Genomic DNA, 16,981 nt, shown 5'->3' with positions numbered 1-16,981 from the left:
AGAAACAATCTCGAGTTATTCTGCCCATCTTATTAATGTCTATTCATACCTTTCCTTCAGAATCTGAGAAGCTCTAAGTCTGAATCATATGTATCACGAATTCATATCAAAAGCTATTCCAAGTCTTGGAAATCTTGCAAAGCGAAATAACTTCACATATTGCTTCCTTCTTTCTCGGTTCAAAGGCTACCTTCTCGAGTTCGCCGATTCGAATTCGATCTTTTGCATTCAAATCTGAAATGCATTGATTTTCAATTCAATATCATCTCCCAATAGCACTAATATCTCATAAATTCTGAAACAACTACAAAACTTGATTGTTCGGTCAAAATCAAAACCGACGGCATAACGGTTCGAATTCGAAAATCCCAAAGGCATTAACATCAATAATACAATCATATCAATCACATATCATCATCAATTCTTCAGCTGAATTTCGAAATATGCAGCCCCTAAAAATCAGATTTCTGAAAAATCTTTCAAAAATCGGAAATATGTTCAAACGACGATCTTTTCACGATCCGTCTTAGATATGCTATCGTCGTATATGCTAGAACATGTTTATACAATCAAATCTTAATTCTAACAACATCATAAAATTCAAACATGATAGAACTTCATAAAACTTACGTCAAAACGTAGCACTCGGAGCTGTGATCGCAAATATACGATCAATTGGAAATTCTACCGGGCGGATCAAAAGATATCGGAGTTTCAAGGGACAAAAATGGCTTTGAAACCCTCCTTTCCTTCTTCTCTCGTTTCTGGACTGGGAATCTGATGTCTTCCCCTTCTTTCCACGTTTTTAAGGCCAAGTTGCAAGGCAAATTGCACTTTGATCCCTGAACTTTGGCCTAATTGCAATTCAGTTCCCGTACAAGCGATTTAATTCAATTTCAATCTTAAATAATTTAAGAATAATAGAATTTAATTCTAAACTCTATATATTCTCAAATTAAATATTTTCGTATTAAAATTAAATCATTTTGGATCTTATCGCATTTTAGTCCTTGAACTACTTAATATTTGCAAATGGGTCCTTGCTCAGATTTCATCCTCAAATTAAATTCTTGATATTTATAATCTTGGAATTCACATCTTAAATTCCATAAATATCAATTCAAATATTTTTAATCTTTTAATTTAAGAATTCCGGATATTAAAATCTTAAAATCCGAAAATCCTCAAATTAAATATTTTTGACCCGAAATTGAGATCTCTAATTTCTTAACTTCTTCAAATAAATCTTTTCTCATATTCGAAATTTAAATCTTAAATCCCGTAATTAAGAACTTAATATTTTCGGGCCTTACATATGAAAAGTAGTTAAAATCGAATCAAAATTTTTAAAATTGAATTAACTTTTTTCAATAAAAAGAATCAATTGAACTTTACTATGAACACCAAAAAAAAATAAAATAAAATCTATTATTTTGATCAGTAATCAAATTAAACGATCTCAATTTTTTAAAAATTTTTTAAAAAAATCAAGTTCTACTTCAAAAATTATAGTTAAAAATTGAATTATATAAAATTAAATTATTTAATAAAAAATATATTTTCAAATCTAGTTCTATTGTCCAATAAAATTTTAATAGAAAATTTAACAATAATAATTTTTTTATAAATATTAGGTTTGTTCAGTAAACAAAACTATTACGTTAAAAGTCAAAACCAAAGCGACCTAACCAATATTTTTAAAATCTAAGACCGAAATTCTGAAAAAACTGAACCGATTTTTCATATGAATTCAACTCGGTAGGTATTTTGATAGAAATAGATATTTTCTGCTCATCTTGACTGTAATTGATGTATGCCCCTGATATGTCGATATATGCTCTTTCGGTTTAAAAATAACTTTTAAAATTTTATTTTTTTTATTTTCTGAAACACCTAATTAGAAAATTTCAACCATCCCAAAAATTTACTACAAACGGTCATTTTTCAAATCTCATAATTATTGAATTTTTAGTTTTTTTTTAATTAGAAAAATCGTAATACAAACTCAATAATAATTGCAAAGTCAATAAGAGCTCAAATATTTCAATTTTCAACCAATTGATTATTTTTTCTAAATTTCGAAACAATAGTTTTTAGGGTAAAAATTCATATTTATCATAAATCAATATTATCGCAACTAAATATTCGACAAAATTTTAGAATTATCGAATTTATCTCAAATCACATAATTTCAAAACCTAGCTACTACAATAAATCAACCAAAAAATATAATTGATTGTTCTATTTTTAATTTTTTTTAAATGGGCTGATTTTTTTTTTAAAATTTAAAAGTACTAAAATAAAATTTTGAAAAATTGGGTGGGGCTGAAGCCCACCCTAACCCAAGGGTGGCTCCGCCCCTGCATATCATCATAAGACTAATATAAGCTTATTATAATATATAAACTAACTTGGATATAAATCAAATATCATACCTTAAACCATTTTCATCTCTCATCCATAGAGTCATCAGGTATTGCCTCGGGTTTTTAAGTAATTCTCCTTGAAGACTAATAATGACATTTATCACTTTTTTGAAATATATATTAATTGTCTCCCTAGAACGTTCAAAATTAACATTTATAACGTCTTTGTTTTTCGTGATTAGCCAAAATATGCAATATTATAAAAACTTGTTCATCCACTAACATATACTTGGTCGACCACAATATATATTCCAGTGACTTCAAGTGATCTAGAGCATATATAAACGCACGAAAGTTGGCCTATTCATTCTAGTTATATTGATGCATACATCATCATTTGCATAAATAATTTTTTCAATATACTTTCTTCTCTTATAAAAATCATGTTGATATATTGATATTATTTTAATAGACTTATTATAATTTTCTATAAATTTAAGAACGATGATCCAAAACCAATTTACTAGTTGCATAATGCTCAACCAAAAAGTTAACATTGCTATGTATTAATTTTTTTTCTCCTCGCCAGTTTGGTTGTTGCTAAGCTTAATCTTGCCATAACTACAAATTTATTACAATTAACATGTATTAGCTTGTTTATTCCCAATAATTTCAACGCTAATTAGCAAGAAATATTTTATAATAAGTTTAACACAATTTAACAATGAATGTATAGGTTTCTACGTAAAAAATAGAACTCAAAATGCTGACCGTCACATTCTCATGTCATTTGAACATCGATCTAATCTATTTTTTGAACAAAAAAATGATTAACTAGGAAACAAGAAGAAACCGACAAGAACACAATTTGCTATCAAAGAAATATGAAATAGGAGAAAACCGACAAGAACACAACATCATATATATAATATTATTCTTTCACATAAATCTGCGACATGAAATTTCACATAGCTGAATACTACGATCTCGATTCCCATAAGGGATAAAAGAGCACAATTCTTAGTTTTTGCTCAAAAAAAAAAAAAAAAAAGAAACTAACTATAGCGCCATATAAAAGTGCAGCAAGTAAAAAAAATTGAAAATTTTCAATTGATGTATATTAAATTAAAACACATATATAGAGGGTTATTTAGGATTTACGTATAAGGAACGAGAGGAAAATTGAGTGAGTAGAAGAATTCGACGTGAATAATGAGCAGAGAAGAATAAGATAATTTATGTTGAACGAGAAGAGTCAAGCGGGAAATTTTCATCTTGAGATTAACTGGTAAGGTTAATTGAGGATAATATTGTCACATAAAAATAAACAGAAAGTAGAGGAAGGAATAATGGAATGATGATCCCCACCTAATAGGAACTGAATCACTATTCTCATAGAATTTGGAATGAGTATTATTCCATGAAAATTGACATTTTTATTCCCATGGGTATACCAAACACAAAAAATGGAATAGACATGGCAGTCCTACCCCATTACTGCACACCAAGCACGCCCTAAAAGTTCAAAAGGTGGCTATATTGACATGTCGTCGTGTATGCCCAAAACTTGCTATGTTTGATGTTTCACTGTCAACATCACGGTGATAAAAGCAAACAACTTTTATCCCCGGGTAACAAAGCTGCATTGAAAAATCTTCTTAAATATTAAAAAAAAAAAAAAAAAAGGGAAAAATGCTATAACTTCAAGATAAAGTTGCAACTATCACAAGCAGTAAGCATATATATATTAATAGCTATTGTGGAATGAGGCTCAATTAATTTAGGCTACAACTTTCAATTATAGAACATATGAAATGGCGACAACATCCAATATCTATAACTTCAATATAGAACATATGAAAACATTTGTGATAACAAGGGTAGTTAAACACCTAAATTTTGGCTTTGGATTAGATAGGATGAACTAGCTAGATTAAGGAATTTGGAGAGAAACCACATATGAAGCAAGAGTGAACTCAAAAAATCTATTCACATTTACAAATATATCATTTAGCGAAAAAATCTTCATTGCATTTCAAACATTTAACTGTTACAACTCTAATTTTCAGCTCAGTGGAGATAATGCCATGTGCATGAAACCATTTGCTGCCATTTCTAAGTGGCATCTATAGGACCATAACATCTCTACTTGAATATAGTTTACTGGTTTTCTTTTGTGGGATAACAGTGAACTATTAAAATAAGCAGCTCAAACATAAGTTATTCCTCTACCTTCCTCTGGATCAATAATTCAAGATTCTCAGTTAAGCTACAAATCTAGAACAACATTTATCAACAAAGGATGATACCAAAGACTGACACATTTCACATTTTGGCAAAATGAATTTTCTAAACGTGTAATTAAGTTTGAGAACCCACAATGGATCCCCTACTGTGGAGCAGCCCACAGTAGGGGATGCTGTGCCTTAATTATAGAAAGCAACCAATTGAAAATCTCAAATCTAATATTGCTCCGAAGTAATTTTTGGATTTTAATAATATGAGGTTTTTTTTTTTAATTTAGTAAAACGTTTTAGTTAAATTTGTTTCCTTTTTTTTTTTTTCTTCTCATGACTCGTCTTTTTTCTTCTTTTTTCTTCCATCCAATTTTTTATTTTTATTTTGATGCATTCAAAAAATTTTGCATCATATAAATTACCTTGAACTGATAATGAACGAACCAATTTTTTCAATAAACCGAGCCGATTGATCTCAAAATATTTTTGTGTATCAAAAGAAACATGTGAGATGACTTGTCCGAAGGCGAAGCCATTTCGACGCTTAAGTCAGTATAGGATTCAATAAAAAAAAATGTGAAAATTGCAAGGGATAAAAAATGTTCCAAATTTTAATTTAAACATTAGCATGTTAATAGTATTATATTGTTAAAAAAATTATTTATGAAAAAAAAATTGACAATACTCATAGAATTCAGAGAAATGATAAAATTGCATTATGAAATGATAAAAATTATTATTAGAATACTATTTAATATTAAATAATTAATTAAAAATTTTCTTCCCCAAAACCATTAATTTAACTTAAATAAATTAAATTGTATATTATTTTATATAAAATAACTTTAACAAAAAATTAACATATTGGATGGAAGATAAAATAAGAAAAATGACGAATGGTGAGAAGGAAAACAAAAGAAAATGAAACAAGTTTAAACCTTAAACGTTTTACTAATTTTTTTTTTAAAAAAAACCATATTAATAAAACACAAAATCTCTTACGCAGTAATATTCAGATTTGAGCTTCGCAATTGATTACTTTCTATAATTAAGGTTAAAAAAACATCATGTTAATAAAACCCAAAAATTACTTTGGAGCAATTGGATTTGAGATTTGTAATTGGTTGTTTTCCATAATTAAGGCCCAGCATCCCCTACCGTGGGATGCTCCACAGCAGGGGATCCATTCCCGATGAGGGATCTGCTCAGTTAACCAAATTTTTGGCTCCGTGTAAAAAGAAAATACATAATTGAATTCCAACAATATTATAACTTTCCAGAATAATTCTGATCACTGCTGGCATGTAATACTTCTCGCTTTCTTAAACCTTCACATATACACAACCAAAATGAATAAATAAGAATACCAAGTTACAATCAAGCTGTACTCAAAATCGATATATCTTACAAATCCGATACATTGTAAAAAAACACTCAGAGAAAAAAAAATGGATAACATTATCGTATCCTCGTTATTCTCTGAATTTAAGAGATGATTAAAATCAGAGCACAATCGCAAAATTAACAGCAATCACAAGACCTAAATCAATTCAGCCAGACTCCCGCGAGAGCTAAACAATAAAAAAATTTATAGAATACAATTCCAATTTCCATCAAGAGATTATACAATCGCAATATTATAATTTATAACTTTTAAAAATTAGATAAAAATGTAATGACGATTGACGACCGGTTTCAGTGGTGATATAACACAACTCTTATAATAATTTAATCTTTAATTAATTAAATTTAATTAATGTCATTTTAATTTATTTTCACCACAATCAGTCAGCCCAAGGTGTGTGAGTTAATTAATTACCTCTAGACGTGAACATACGATATCTTCCAGCTCCCGTATTGTGGCTTTATAAGAATCTATATCATCCAAAAGTTTCTTGTACTTGAACGCCATGCTTAGAAGAGTGAGCAGGTTGAGAAGAACCCAGTGAAACTCCCATTTCAGGCCGCGAAATGCCGCGAAAATCACGCCCATGACCACGAAACAGTATTTTACTAGCTGGATAGCTTCCTTTTGCACGTTGTGCATTGTTTCATTGTTTGTTTCGCTGGCGCAGCCAACATGTACACCCGGGGAGACCACATGAGAGGATGCTGCTGCGACAAGATTATTCGACGTCCCTTCTTCCATGGAAATGGATTCTTGTGATATTTCCATTACAGATCCTACAATAATATTATTTCTAGACTTAATTGGCATGTTGCCAACAGAATCACCCCTGTCCGGCTGCCCTGTAATCCTCTCCCTCTTCGGAGGGACAGAAGAAAAGATTCTTTTCTCATCCTTCATGTGTAATGATATCACATTCTTTTCCTTGTGTTTCCTCCTAGAAGAAGCACCGTAGCGTCAATGGAGTATATATAATTAAAATATATATGCGTGTTCAATTTGCATTTTAATTGTGTCTTGATGCATGCACCATCAATTTCTTCATTTAATACCCAAAACCTGATCTTTATTTTAATTTGGAATACCGTTTGTATGATTACACTAGTGTATAATATTGCGTACCTCTCGGATGAGCTAAGACCTGGAGCTGCACTAGGTTCCTTCGGCGGAGGATTAACATTTAATTCTATCTCGTTACTTTCTTCCTCTGTCGGCATTTCTTCAACCGATTGACGGCTGATAATTGATTAATTTCAATCTAGTTAATTTTTTTGACAATTATGAAATGAACCATTGCCAAATTCATTATATATGTAATTATATGCATTAGGTAGTGTTTAGAAAAGCTTCTAGGAAATACTTCTCAACTCTTTTTTTCACAAAATTTCAAAACTTTGTGAAGTAAAAGCTGATAAATACTTCCCAAAAACTCTCTCAAACACTATCTTAGTATCCTAAGAACGCGACACGTGCATAAGCAAAAAAAAAAAAGAATTGTACAAAGTTTGTGTGACGTGTTAGTACAATAGTGTATCATATTTGCATACCTCTCGAGTGAACTGAGACCTGCAGCCAGACTAGGTTCCTCCGTTAGAGGATTAACATTTAATTTTCTCTCGTTACTTTCTCCCTCCATTGGTAGTTCTTCGATCGACCGACAGCTAATAATTGATTTCAAGAGATTTCAATTTATTTCAATCTAATTAATTTTTTGACAATTATGAGATTAACCATTGCCAAATTCTTTATATCTTTAATTATACACGTAGTATCTTAAGAACGCAACACGCACATAATGGAAAAAAATTGTAAAAAGTTTGTATGTGTTAGTACAACATTGTATCATATTGCATATCTCTCGGGTGAACTGAGACCTGCAGCAAGATTAGGTTCCTTCGCCGGAGGATTAGCATTTAATTTTATCTGATTGCTTTCTCCCTCCATTGGTAGTTCTTCAATCGACTGGCAGCTGATAATTGATTTCAAGATATTTTAATTGATTTCAATCTAATTAATTATTTTTTCACAATTATGAAATGAACCTTTGCAAGTTCGTTATATCTTTAATTATATACTTAGTATCCTAAGAACGAAACACGCACATGCATAAGGAAAAATATTAAAAAAGGTTTGTGAAACGACCCTAATTCTATAATAAATAAATATGCGGAAATTTTTTTTTTTTTACTACTAAATAAAATATGTACATATATGCCCATACATATATGCACAGAATAAAAATCTTAAAATAAATTCATGACTAAATAAATAAACAATCTAAATACTTAAATAAAATGCATTCTTTGAATTAAATAAATATCTGAGTCAACCCTATAATTTAAAAATATACTGCATAATTAAAATAAATAAAATGTGTGCATGCACTAAAAATATTTAATAAAATATTCCAATAAACCTCAACCACTAAAAATATTAAAATGTATCATGACAACATGCACGGTGACTCAGAAGCTGTCACGGTCACGGGGCTACTGCAGCGCTGCTCATACGTCCTCACCACCGGTAGGAGTAACCTGCTCCTCTACGTACTCACCTGCACCATATCAGTGTAGTGAGCCTAGAGGCTCAACATGCATACTAACAAGGGTTTAAAATAATTTAAATCAATTTAATACTAATACATACATATACATGAATGAGCATGCTTAAAATTACATAACATAACTTACATAAATAAACATACATAACATACATAATATCATACATACATAAGTTGTTGAGCATTTATTTTCTAAACATCGAATGGTCCTATCCGTAAGTGTGACCCATACTTATAGTGCGACTGATCAGTCTAAGAAACCATCGTACGAGGCTGGTGGCGAACCACCCATACATAAATGGCAGAAAACTGCCCATACATAAATGGCAGAAAACTGTCCATAAATGGCCACACTACTTCAATTTCCACCTAAAATATTTTATTTGCTCAACCATAGAAGTTAAATCATAGCATAAAAATTGATTTCATGAATGCATGTACTTAAATAAATTGTGTGTCCTTCATATATATTTAATTTAATTTTCTTACTAACATATAAATATTAAAATAACTTAAATGCATAAAAATAATTAAATATATAATCAGGACACATGCAATTTTCTCATGGATGGTTCTGGACTGCTGGCCTTACACTCAAGCCCATTAACTTAAATCTGGCCCATTAACATACTTAAGCCCAATATCTTAACTTTAAGCCCAATTAATTAATCTAAGCCCAATTACATTAATTAAGCCCATTAAAATTACACTAAGCCCAATAACACTTAAACTGGCCCATTGGGCCCAAAAACCCAAAGATTGGCCCATTAACTTTTATGGGCCCAACAGCCCATAAAATTAATGGACTAACTTAATTAAAATTTTAAAAGTCCCCAAATAATTTTATTTCAATTAAATTCACTCAAAAACCCATTAATTCATTAAATATTTTAAAAATAAAAAGACTCGAGCCCGGCCCACCAAACCCGGACCCGAACTCACTTAACCCGACCCACTAACTTACTGACCCGACCCGGACCCCTGACCCGACCCGGACCACCCTAAACCCTAACACCCGAAACCCTAGCCTATCCTTCCCTTCTCGGCCGCCGAGGCTTGGGCAGCAGGCCTTCAACGCCTGCTCCGGCCACGACCGACCGGAGCGCCGCCGGCAGGACCTCCCCAGGGTCCTGCCGGTTCGAACTCCACCAAGCCCCCGACCCCATGCACGTCCAACCACTGAACCGAAGCCCTGCAACCCAAAACCCTAATCTGCTCTCGGCCGAGCACTCGAGTGAAGAAGGTGACCACCTGGGCTCGTTTGGCTCGGACCACTCAAGCCACTCGAGCCCAGACCATGTACCCACACCCCCGGAGACCTAGCCATCAGCCGAACCATGCATGGAGGGAAAGAAACCGTGAGCATGCTATGAAATTCGAAGAATAATGCACAAACAACAACCTTCCAACGATTTTTCTAAATAATCTTTAAACAATTCTGATGCACAACAATTACATACACGTATACACTGATATAATGTTAAAATGAGAAGAAAACCATGCCTTTCACCGTAGATATGGATTTAACACGTGTAGGAAGGACTTCGGGACGACGGGACGACTTTGGCTTGCTTGGAACCTTGAAAACCGGCTATGGAGTCTTCTTGGAGGTTGGTTCGGTGAAGAAGGAGATGGAGGTGGGTGTCGGCTGAAGTTGAGAGTGACGTGAGGTTTTTGGGTGGGGTTGGGTAGATTTAGGTTTTATTTTAATAGAAAATAGGGTAATTAAATATATAATTAAGGATATAATATAAATAAAATATAACTTAACTAAAACTCTAAAAGAAATCTTTAAAAAAAATCTGAAACATAAAATAAATCTCGAAATATTAATTTAGGGGAATTTTAAAAATACTAAAAAGTCAATATTTTGACTAATTTTGGATAAAAATGACTCCCTAAAATTAAATAAAATTAAATACTTAAAATTTTGGGATAATAAAACTCAAAATAATATTTTAAGGCTCTAAAAAAGGCTCATAAAATAATTTGGGTGGAAAGTTGTCATCTCGTCCGTCCACGGTCCCGTCTACGCGATTAAATAATAAAAATACTAAAAATCATAAAAATCACTAATTATGGGTTAAATGCTTAAAAATAAATTAAATTATGCATAAATAATTCACATAATTATTTAACCCATAAATCATAAATTTAATTAATTAAATATCCTAATTATGCAGGCGGATTTATGTAATTAAAAATACCGGGTGTTACAATTCTCCCCCCTTTAAATTGAATTTCGTCCTCGAAATTAAAGTACTTATCCGAACAACTCCGGGTAGCGAGTCCTCATATCCTCCTCGGTCTCCCAAGTAGCTTCCTCCTCCGAGTGATTCAGCCACTGGACTCTGACCATCGGTATGACCCGCGTCCTAAGCCTCCGCTCCTCTCTAGTCAAAATCCGCACTGGTCTCTCCTCGTAAACAAGATCTGGTGGCAACTGCAAGGGCTCGAAATCCAACACATGCGACGGGTTGGAGACATATCTCCGAAGCATGGATACATGGAAAACGTTGTGCACTGCCGCTAGCCCTGGAGGTAGAGCTAAACGATAGGCCAACGTGCCCACTCGCTCCAAGATCTCGAATGGCCCTATATATCTCGGATTAAGCTTGCCTCTCCGTCCAAAACGCGCTACTCCCTTCATAGGTGGCACCTTCAAGAATACGTGATCACCTACTGCGAACTCCAAATCGCGTCGTCTGGCATCTGCATAACTCTTCTGCCGACTCTGCGCAGTCCTCATCCTATCTCGAATCTGCGTCATGATGTCAGCTGTCTGCTGCACAATCTCTGGACCCAAAAAAATCCTCTCACCAACCTCATCCCAATGCACTGGAGATCTGCATCTCCTCCCATAAAGTGCTGCATATGGAGCCATACCTATAGACGACTGAAAGCTGTTGTTATAGGTAAACTCCACTAATGGCAGTCTAGTCTCCCAAGATCCTCGAAAATCGATGACACAAGCTCTCAAAAGATCCTCGAGAACCTGGATCACTCTCTCAGACTGACCATCTGTCTGAGGATGAAATGCTATACTGAACAGAAGCCTAGTCCCCAAAGCTGTGTGCAGACTCTTCCAAAACGCAGATGTGAATCTCGGATCTCTGTCTGACACAATAGACACTGGTATGCCATGCAGTCTAACAATCTCTCTAATGTAAAGCTCTGCATACTGTGTCAAAGTATAGTTAGTCCTCACCGGCAAGAAATGAGCTGACTTGGTGAGTCTATCCACAATCACCCAAATCGCTGTGCAACCTCTGGCACTCCTCGGCAAGCCAACCACAAAGTCCATCGTAATATTCTCCCATTTCCATTCCGGAATGGGAAGAGGTCTAAGGAGTCCTGCTGGACGCTGATGCTCTGCTTTGACTTGCTGACAAGTCAAGCACTCTGACACCACTCTCCCGATGTCACTCTTCATCCCAGGCCACCAATACAATAACTGCAAGTCTCGGTACATCTTCGTACTTCCGGGGTGAATGGAGTACGGAGACGCATGAGCCTTTGCTAGAATCTCGGCTCTCAACTGATCAACGTTCGGCACCCACATCCTCCCACGGTACTGAACGATGCCATCCTCCACTGTATACAAGAGATTACATCTGGCCTCATCTCTCTGTCTCCATCGCTGTAGCTCCTCATCAGTAGACTGTCCCTCTCTAATCCGATCTCGCAGAACTGGCTGCACCGTCAACACTGACAAGCTCGGTGCATGGCCACTCGAATAGCACTCCAAACCAAATCTCTGAATCTCGGTCTGTAGTGGTAACTGTACAGTCAAACATGATACCACTGACGACTTCCGACTCAAAGCATCTGCTACTACATTAGCCTTACCCGGATGGTAGCTAATGTCACAGTCATAGTCCTTAACAAGCTCAAGCCATCTGCGCTGCCTCATGTTCAACTCCTTCTGGGTGAAGAAGTACTTGAGGCTCTTATGGTCGGTGAAAATCTTGCACTTCTCGCCGTAAAGATAGTGCCTCCAGATTTTCAACGCAAATACCACTGCTGCAAGCTCCAAATCATGCGTCGGATAGTTCTGCTCATGAATCTTCAACTGTCGCGACGCATATGCGATAACTCTGCCACTCTGCATAAGTACTGCGCCCAACCCAAGCTTGGACGCGTCGGTGTAAACCACTAACTCCTCATGTGGCACTGTCATAGCTAACACCGGTGCTGAAGTAAGTGCATCCTTCAGCTGATCAAAGCTCCTCTGACAATCTGGACTCCAACTATACTTCGCGTTCTTCTTGGTCAAGGAAGTCAAGGGTACTGCAATAGAGGAAAAACCCTTGATGAACTTCCTATAGTATCCTGCTAAACCCAAGAAGCTACGAATCTCCGAAGCATTCTTTAGAATCCCCCAATCCCTCACTGCCTGCACCTTGGACTGATCCACTGCAATCCCATCCCTAGAAATAATGTGGCCTAGAAACGTCACCTGCTCCAACCAAAACTCACACTTACTGAACTTTGCAAACAGTCGATGCTCCCTCAAAGTCTGCAAGGCTGTATGCAAATGCTGTGTATGCTCCTCAATGCTCCTCGAGTAGATCAATATGTCATCAATGAATACAATGACAAACTGATCTAGATACGGCTGGAAAACACGATGCATGAGATCCATAAAAACTGCTGGAGCATTGGTCAACCCAAAGGGCATCACCAAGAACTCATAGTGCCCATATCGTGTCCTAAAGGCAGTCTTAGACACGTCTGAATCTCTGACTCTCAACTGATGGTAACCAGATCGCAAATCGATCTTGGAGAATACCGAAGCTCCCTGCAACTGATCGAATAAATCCTCTATCCTCGGTAGCGGATACTTATTCTTCACTGTGACTCTGTTGAGCTCCCGGTAGTCAATGCACAATCTCATGCTGCCGTCCTTCTTCTTCACAAACAACACTGGAGCTCCCCATGGAGAAAAGCTAGGACGAACAAAGCCCTTCTCCAACAGCTCCTGAATCTGCTCCTTCAACTCTCTCATCTCTGTAGGAGCAAGTCGATACGGTGCCTTAGAGATAGGCACAGTATCCGGCAACAACTCAATACTGAACTCCACCTCTCTCACTGGTGGAACTCCTGCAACATCGTCAGGAAAAACATCTGGGTAGTCACGTACCACCTCTATGTCTGATAAAGATCTGCTAGAAACATCTGAGGTAGTGACCACACTAGCAAGAAAACCCTGACATCCATTGCGCAACAGTTTCCTCGCACGAACAAGTGATATCATCTGAGGAATACTGCTAGACTGAGATGCAAAGAAAGTAAACATCTCTCCTCCTGCTGGCTTCACTGACACTGTCCTACGTCGGAAATCAATCGAAGCTCCATTAACTGATAGCCAGTCCATACCCAAGATCAAGTCAAACCCAGTCAATGGAAGAACCACTAGATCTGCTCGAATGGAGTGTCCCTGCAACTCCAATGCCAGATCCCTGATGACACTAGTGGTAGTGATAACCTGTCCGGATGGCATGGTAACATCGTAACCACTGTCTACAACTTCCGGTGAAATGCCTATCCGTCTGATAAAATCTCGGGAGATAAACGAATGCGTGGCTCCTGAATCTAGCAACGCAAACGTGGAGTTGCCTCCAACTAGAATTCTCCCTGCACGCAGAAGATTCCCAACAATTCACACCACTATGCCCCCAAGGTTAAAACACTAAAATCCTTAATCTAATCACAAAGAAACAAAATTCTTATTCTAGCATGCTGATAATTAAACTCATGTAACAGGCATTCAGATATAATTGCAATTAAACAAAAACAAAGAATTGAAAAAGTTCTAGGGGTTAGGTATACCGGTGATCAAGGAGGTATCTGGGTCTGCCTCCTCAGCCTGCATCACATAAACTCGCCCACTGACATTCTGCCTCTTCGGGCAGTTGGCAATCTGATGCCCTGGCTCCTTGCAACGATAGCAGACTCCTGCTCCCATAAGACACTGCCCGGAATGCATCTTCTGGCACTTCGGACACACTGGATATCTCCCTGGAGTAGGGGCCCCGCCCCTAGTCTGCTGCTGTGGCTTCCCCTGAGGCCTCTGCTGATTCGGGCCCTTAGATGGCCCTGTAGACTGTTTCTTTGTAGGTGGCTGCGAAGATGGTCGCTGATACCCTGTCTGCACAAACTGCCTCTTACCCTGCTGCTCTCTCTGTATCTCTCTCCGTCCCTCCTCGGAACGCAAGGCCCTGCTGACTGCAGACTCATATGTAAAGACGTCTGCCATCCGCACATCATGCCTGATCTCAGCCTTCAGGCCCTCCACAAACTGTCGCAGCTTCTCCTGCGGACTATCAGCAATCATGGGTACAAAATGACAGCCCCTCTCAAACTGGCTCACATACTCCACAACCGACCTGTCCCCCTGACGGAGACTCATGAACTCACGGATCATGCGACTGCGCACATCCTCGGTGAAGTACTTGGCGTAGAAGATACGCCTGAACTCAGCCCACGTCAGTGTGGGTAGATGGACTCCTCTGACTGCACCCTCCCACCAAAGGGCTGCATCGCCTCGCATCATGTACGTCGCACAGCTCACCCTGTCGGTGTCTGTGATCCCCATATAATCGAAGATGGACTCAAGAGAGCGAATCCATCCCTCAGCCACCAACGGATCGGTGGTCCCCACAAACTCCTTAGGCCTCTTCTTCTGGAACCTCTCTGCGACGTCCTCCTCGTGGGACAGTCTGGGACGGGCAGCCTGCTGCTCCAGCAAGGCAGTAATACCCGCCATCATCGTGGCACTGGCCTGCTCCAGTGCTGTCATGGGGTGCTGCTGAGGTGGCGGTGGAGGTGGAGGTGGAGGTCTCCCACGTCGATTCACCTGTCTGGGAGGCATTCTGCACCACCACATATTTATTTACGTAAATCGCCTTGCACAACTAAGTGTTTAAAATTTAAGGCTAACTTAAATTATAAAAATTAAATCATACTATATACATTAAAACTTACAGACCGGTAGCGTGGATTTCTGAGCTCGCAAAGCAGTAGTGACCCCTCCAAGGACCGTGCTTTGATACCAACTGAAACGACCCTAATTCTATAATAAATAAATATGCGGAAATTTTTTTTTTTTTACTACTAAATAAAATATGTACATATATGCCCATACATATATGCACAGAATAAAAATCTTAAAATAAATTCATGACTAAATAAATAAACAATCTAAATACTTAAATAAAATGCATTCTTTGAATTAAATAAATATCTGAGTCAACCCTATAATTTAAAAATATACTGCATAATTAAAATAAATAAAATGTGTGCATGCACTAAAAATATTTAATAAAATATTCCAATAAACCTCAACCACTAAAAATATTAAAATGTATCATGACAACATGCACGGTGACTCAGAAGCTGTCACGGTCACGGGGCTACTGCAGCGCTGCTCATACGTCCTCACCACCGGTAGGAGTAACCTGCTCCTCTACGTACTCACCTGCACCATATCAGTGTAGTGAGCCTAGAGGCTCAACATGCATACTAACAAGGGTTTAAAATAATTTAAATCAATTTAATACTAATACATACATATACATGAATGAGCATGCTTAAAATTACATAACATAACTTACATAAATAAACATACATAACATACATAATATCATACATACATAAGTTGTTGAGCATTTATTTTCTAAACATCGAATGGTCCTATCCGTAAGTGTGACCCATACTTATAGTGCGACTGATCAGTCTAAGAAACCATCGTACGAGGCTGGTGGCGAACCACCCATACATAAATGGCAGAAAACTGCCCATACATAAATGGCAGAAAACTGTCCATAAATGGCCACACTACTTCAATTTCCACCTAAAATATTTTATTTGCTCAACCATAGAAGTTAAATCATAGCATAAAAATTGATTTCATGAATGCATGTACTTAAATAAATTGTGTGTCCTTCATATATTTAATTTAATTTTCTTACTAACATATAAATATTAAAATAACTTAAATGCATAAAAATAATTAAATATATAATCAGGACACATGCAATTTTCTCATGGATGGTTCTGGACTGCTGGCCTTACACTCAAGCCCATTAACTTAAATCTGGCCCATTAACATACTTAAGCCCAATATCTTAACTTTAAGCCCAATTAATTAATCTAAGCCCAATTACATTAATTAAGCCCATTAAAATTACACTAAGCCCAATAACACTTAAACTGGCCCATTGGGCCCAAAAACCCAAAGATTGGCCCATTAACTTTTATGGGCCCAACAGCCCATAAAATTAATGGACTAACTTAATTAAAATTTTAAAAGTCCAAATAAAATTATTTGGGAGTCCAAATAATTTTATTTCAATTAAATTCACTCAAAAACCCATTAATTCATTAAATATTTTAAAAATAAAAAGAC

General features: G+C 36.4%; 1 pseudogene; it reads right to left on the bottom strand.

The window, feature by feature from the left end:
* Positions 1–2,429: 2,429 nt before the first annotated feature.
* On the bottom strand, positions 2,430–2,985 carry LOC140872585 (uncharacterized; annotated as a pseudogene).
* Positions 2,986–16,981: the final 13,996 nt, after the last annotated feature.

Source organism: Henckelia pumila, chromosome 1 (assembly GCF_033568475.1).
Source record: "Henckelia pumila isolate YLH828 chromosome 1, ASM3356847v2, whole genome shotgun sequence".
In the NCBI taxonomy this organism is placed as follows: Eukaryota; Viridiplantae; Streptophyta; class Magnoliopsida; order Lamiales; family Gesneriaceae; genus Henckelia; species Henckelia pumila.
Note: the sequence above shows the minus strand (reverse complement) of the source record. Positions and strands in the feature narration are given on the sequence as shown.